Source organism: Chiloscyllium punctatum, chromosome 50 (assembly GCF_047496795.1).
Source record: "Chiloscyllium punctatum isolate Juve2018m chromosome 50, sChiPun1.3, whole genome shotgun sequence".
Taxonomy (NCBI): Eukaryota; Metazoa; Chordata; class Chondrichthyes; order Orectolobiformes; family Hemiscylliidae; genus Chiloscyllium; species Chiloscyllium punctatum.
Window position 1 is genome coordinate 29384337 of NC_092788.1, and position 6000 is coordinate 29390336.

A 6000-nucleotide genomic window follows, 5' to 3' on the forward strand; every position below is an offset into this window, starting at 1 on the left:
GGAGTGTGTCAGTATTTACAGGGGGACCCAGGGAGGGGGGGAGTGTGTCAGTATTTACAGGGGGACCCCAGGGAGGGGGGAGTGTGTCAGTATTTACAGGGGGGGGTGTCCCAGGGAGGGGGGGAGTGTGTCAGTATTTACAGGGGGACCCCAGGGAGGGGGGGAGTGTGTCAGTATTTACAGGGGGATCCCCAGGGAGGGGGGAGTGTGTCAGTATTTACAGGGGGGGTGTCCCAGGGAGGGGGGGAGTGTGTCAGTATTTACAGGGGGGGGGTGTCCCAGGGAGGGGGGAGTGTGTCAGTATTTACAGGGGGACCCCAGGGAGGGGGGGAGTGTGTCAGTATTTACAGGGGGACCCCAGGGAGGGGGGGAGTGTGTCAGTATTTACAGGGGGGACCCCAGGGAGGGGGGGAGTGTGTCAGTATTTACAGGGGGATCCCAAGGGAGGGGGGGAGTGTGTCAGTATTTACAGGGGGATCCCCAGGGAGGGGGGGAGTGTGTCAGTATTTACAGGGGGGGGGTGTCCCAGGGAGGGGGGGAGTGTGTCAGTATTTACAGGGGGGATCCCCAGGGAGGGGGGGAGTGTGTCAGTATTTACATGGGGATCCCCAGGGAGGGGGGGAGTGTGTCAGTATTTACAGGGGGGATCCCCAGGGAGGGGGGGGAGTGTGTCAGTATTTACAGGGGGGGGTGTCCCAGGGAGGGGGAGTGTGTCAGTATTTACAGGGGGGAGTGTGTCAGTATTTACAGGGGGGGGTGTCCCAGGGAGGGGGGGAGTGTGTCAGTATTTACAGGGGGGGGTGTCCCAGGGAGGGGGGAGTGTGTCAGTATTTACAGGGGGGGGTGTCCCAGGGAGGGGGAGTGTGTCAGTATTTACAGGGGGGAGTGTGTCAGTATTTACAGGGGGGGTGTCCCAGGGAGGGGGGAGTGTGTCAGTATTTACAGGGGGGGGTGTCCCAGGGAGGGGGAGTGTGTCAGTATTTACAGGGGGGTCCCCAGGGAGGGGGGAGTGTGTCAGTATTTACAGGGGGACCCCAGGGAGGGGGGAGTGTGTCAGTATTTACAGGGGGACCCCAGGGAGGGGGGGAGTGTGTCAGTATTTACAGGGGGGGGGTGTCCCAGGAGGGGGGAGTGTGTCAGTATTTACAGGGGGACCCCAATGAGGGGGGAGTGTGTCAGTATTTACAGGGGGATCCCCAGGAGGGGGGGGAGTGTGTCAGTATTTACAGGGGGACCCCAGGGAGGGGGGGAGTGTGTCAGTATTTACAGGGGGACCCCAGGGAGGGGGGGAGTGTGTCAGTATTTACAGGGGGATCCCCAGGGAGGGGGGAGTGTGTCAGTATTTACAGGGGGACCCCAGGGAGGGGGGGAGTGTGTCAGTATTTACAGGGGGATCCCCAGGGAGGGGGGGAGTGTGTCAGTATTTACAGCGGGGGGTGTCCCAGGGAGGGGGGGAGTGTGTCAGTATTTACAGGGGTATCCCCAGGGAGGGGGGGAGTGTGTCAGTATTTACAGGGGGGGGTGTCCCAGGGAGGGGGGGAGTGTGTCAGTATTTACAGGGGGACCCCAGGGAGGGGGGGAGTGTGTCAGTATTTACAGGGGGATCCCCAGGGAGGGGGGGAGTGTGTCAGTATTTACAGGGGGATCCCAGGGAGGGGGCGAGTGTGTCAGTATTTACAGGGGTATCCCAGGGAGGGGGGGAGTGTGTCAGTATTTACAGGGGGACCCCAGGGAGGGGGGAGTGTGTCAGTATTTACAGGGGGGGGTGTCCCAGGGAGGGGGGGAGTGTGTCAGTATTTACAGGGGGGGGTGTCCCAGGGAGGGGGGGGAGTGTGTCAGTATTTACAGGGGGATCCCCAGGGAGGGGGGGGAGTGTGTCAGTATTTACAGGGGGGGGGGGTGTCCCAGGGAGGGGGGGAGTGTGTCAGTATTTACAGGGGGGTGTGTCCCAGGGAGGGGGGGAGTGTGTCAGTATTTACAGGGGGACCCCAGGGAGGGGGGAGTGTGTCAGTATTTACAGAGGGACCCCAGGGAGGGGGGGAGTGTGTCAGTATTTACAGGGGGATCCCCAGGGAGGGGGGAGTGTGTCAGTATTTACAGGGGGATCCCAGGGAGGGGGGAGTGTGTCAGTATTTACAGGGGGGGGGGGGGGGGGGGGGGGTGTCCCAGGGAGGGGGGGAGTGTGTCAGTATTTACAGGGGGGGGTGTCCCAGGGAGGGGGGAGTGTGTCAGTATTTACAGGGGGATCCCCAGGGAGGGGGGAGTGTGTCAGTATTTACAGGGGGATCCCCAGGGAGGGGGTAGTGTGTCAGTATTTACAGGGGGACCCCAGGGAGGGGGGGAGTGTGTCAGTATTTACAGGGGGATCCCCAGGGAGGGGGGGAGTGTGTCAGTATTTACAGGGGGGTGTCCCAGGGAGGGGGGAGTGTGTCAGTATTTACAGGGGGACCCCAGGGAGGGGGGGGAGTGTGTCAGTATTTACAGGGGGGACCCCAGGGAGGGGGGAGTGTGTCAGTATTTACAGGGGGGGGTGTCCCAGGGAGGGGGGGAGTGTGTCAGTATTTACAGGGGATCCCCAGGAGGGGGGAGTGTGTCAGTATTTACAGGGGGGGGTGTCCCAGGGAGGGGGAGTGTGTCAGTATTTACAGGGGGGTCCCCAGGGAGGGGGGAGTGTGTCAGTATTTACAGGGGGACCCCAGGGAGGGGGGAGTGTGTCAGTATTTACAGGGGACCCCAGGGAGGGGGGGGAGTGTGTCAGTATTTACAGGGGGGGGGTGTCCCAGGGAGGGGGTAGTGTGTCAGTATTTACAGGGGGACCCCAATGAGGGGGGAGTGTGTCAGTATTTACAGGGGGATCCCCAGGGAGGGGGGGGAGTGTGTCAGTATTTACAGGGGGACCCCAGGGAGGGGGGGAGTGTGTCAGTATTTACAGGGGGGACCCCAGGGAGGGGGGGAGTGTGTCAGTATTTACAGGGGGATCCCCAGGGAGGGGGGAGTGTGTCAGTATTTACAGGGGGACCCCAGGGAGGGGGGGAGTGTGTCAGTATTTACAGGGGGATCCCCAGGGAGGGGGGGAGTGTGTCAGTATTTACAGGGGGGGGTGTCCCAGGGAGGGGGGGAGTGTGTCAGTATTTACAGGGGTATCCCCAGGGAGGGGGGGAGTGTGTCAGTATTTACAGGGGGGGGTGTCCCAGGGAGGGGGGGAGTGTGTCAGTATTTACAGGGGGATCCCCAGGGAGGGGGGGAGTGTGTCAGTATTTACAGGGGGACCCCAGGGAGGGGGGGAGTGTGTCAGTATTTACAGGGGGACCCCAGGGAGGGGGGAGTGTGTCAGTATTTACAGGGGGACCCCAGGGAGGGGGGGAGTGTGTCAGTATTTACAGGGGGGATCCCCAGGGAGGGGGGGAGTGTGTCAGTATTTACAGGGGGATCCCAGGGAGGGGGCGAGTGTGTCAGTATTTACAGGGGGGGGTGTCCCAGGGAGGGGGGGAGTGTGTCAGTATTTACAGGGGGGGGTGTCCCAGGGAGGGGGGGAGTGTGTCAGTATTTACAGGGGTATCCCCAGGGAGGGGGGGAGTGTGTCAGTATTTACAGGGGGGGGTGTCCCAGGAGGGGGGGAGTGTGTCAGTATTTACAGGGGGATCCCCAGGGAGGGGGGGAGTGTGTCAGTATTTACAGGGGGATCCCAGGGAGGGGGGGAGTGTGTCAGTATTTACAGGGGGATCCCCAGGGAGGGGGGGGGGAGTGTGTCAGTATTTACAGGGGGATCCCCAGGGAGGGGGGGAGTGTGTCAGTATTTACAGGGGGATCCCCAGGGAGGGGGAGTGTGTCAGTATTTACAAGGGGGGGGTGTCCCAGGGAGAGCGGGAGTGTGTCAGTATTTACAGGGGGATCCCCAGGGAGGGGGGGAGTGTGTCAGTATTTACAGGGGGATCCCAGGAGGGGGGGAGTGTGTCAGTATTTACAGGGGGATCCCAGGGAGGGGGGGAGTGTGTCAGTATTTACAGGGGGGGCGGTGTCCCAGGGAGGGGGGGAGTGTGTCAGTATTTACAGGGGGGTGTCCCAGGGAGGGGGGAGTGTATCATTATTTACAGGGGGACCCCAGGGAGGGGGAGTGTGTCAGTATTTACAGGGGGGGGTGTCCCAGGGAGAGGGGGAGTGTGTCAGTATTTACAGGGGGACCCCAGGGAGGGGGGGAGTGTGTCAGTATTTACAGGGGGATCCCCAGGGAGGGGGGGAGTGTGTCAGTATTTACAGGGGGATCCCCAGGGAGGGGGGGAGTGTGTCAGTATTTACAGGGGGATCCCCAGGGAGGGGGGGAGTGTGTCAGTATTTACAGGGGGATCCCCAGGGAGGGGGGGAGTGTGTCAGTATTTACAGGGGGATCCCCAGGGAGGGGGGGAGTGTGTCAGTGTTTACAGGGGGGTGTCCCAGGGAGGGGGGGAGTGTGTCAGTATTTACAGGGGGATCCCAGGGAGGGGGGGAGTGTGTCAGTATTTACAGGGGGATCCCCAGGGAGGGGGGAGTGTGTCAGTATTTACAGGGGGATCCCCAGGAGGGGGGAGTGTGTCAGTATTTACAGGGGGGGGGGTGTCCCAGGGAGGGGGGGAGTGTGTCAGTATTTACAGGGGGGGTGTCCCAGGGAGGGGGGGAGTGTGTCAGTATTTACAGGGGGATCCCCAGGGAGGGGGAGTGTGTCAGTATTTACAGGGGGGGGTGTCCCAGGGAGGGGGGGAGTGTGTCAGTATTTACAGGGGGGGGGGTGTCCCAGGGAGAGGGGGAGTGTGTCAGTATTTACAGGGGGACCCCAGGGAGGGGGGAGTGTGTCAGTATTTACAGGGGGATCCCCAGGGAGGGGGGGGAGTGTGTCAGTATTTACAGGGGGGGGTGTCCCAGGGAGGGGGGGAGTGTGTCAGTATTTACAGGGGGATCCCCAGGGAGGGGGGGAGTGTGTCAGTATTTACAGGGGGGACCCCAGGGAGGGGGGGAGTGTGTCAGTATTTACAGGGGGACCCCAGGGAGGGGGGGAGTGTGTCAGTATTTACAGGGGGGGGTGTCCCAGGGAGGGGGGGAGTGTGTCAGTATTACAGGGGGGATCCCCAGGGAGGGGGGGAGTGTGTCAGTATTTACAGGGGGACCCCAGGGAGGGGGGGAGTGTGTCAGTATTTACAGGGGGGACCCCAGGGAGTGGGGGAGTGTGTCAGTATTTACAGGGGGACCCCCAGGGAGGGGGGAGTGTGTCAGTATTTACAGGGGGGGGGTGTCCCAGGGAGGGGGGAGTGTGTCAGTATTTACAGGGGGGGGTGTCCCAGGGAGGGGGGGAGTGTGTCAGTATTTACAGGGGGGACCCCAGGGAGGGGGGGAGTGTGTCAGTATTTACAGGGGGGGGTGTCCCAGGGAGGGGGGAGTGTGTCAGTATTTACAGGGGGGGGGTGTCCCAGGGAGGGGGGGAGTGTGTCAGTATTTACAGGGGGGGCGGTTGTCCCAGGGAGGGGGGGAGTGTGTCAGTATTTACAGGGGTCCGGGAGGGGAGTGTGTCAGTATTTACAGGGGGGGGTGTCCCAGGGAGGGGGGGAGTGTGTCAGTATTTACAGGGGGGGGGTGTCCCAGGGAGGGGGGGGAGTGTGTCAGTATTTACAGGGGGGGGGTTGTCCCAGGGAGGGGGGGGAGTGTGTCAGTATTTACAGGGGGGGGGGTGTCCCAGGGAGGGGGGGAGTGTGTCAGTATTTACAGGGGGGGGGTGTCCCAGGGAGGGGGGGAGTGTGTCAGTATTTACAGGGGGGGTGTCCCAGGGAGGGGGGGGAGTGTGTCAGTATTTTACAGGGGGGAGGGGTGTCCCAGGGAGGGGGGGAGTGTGTCTGTATTTACAGGGGGGGGTGTCCCAGGGAGGGGGGGAGTGTGTCAGTATTTACAGGGGGATCCCCAGGGAGGGGGGGAGTGTGTCTGTATTTACAGGGGGGATCCCCAGGGAGGGGGGAGTGTGTCTGTATTTACAGGGGG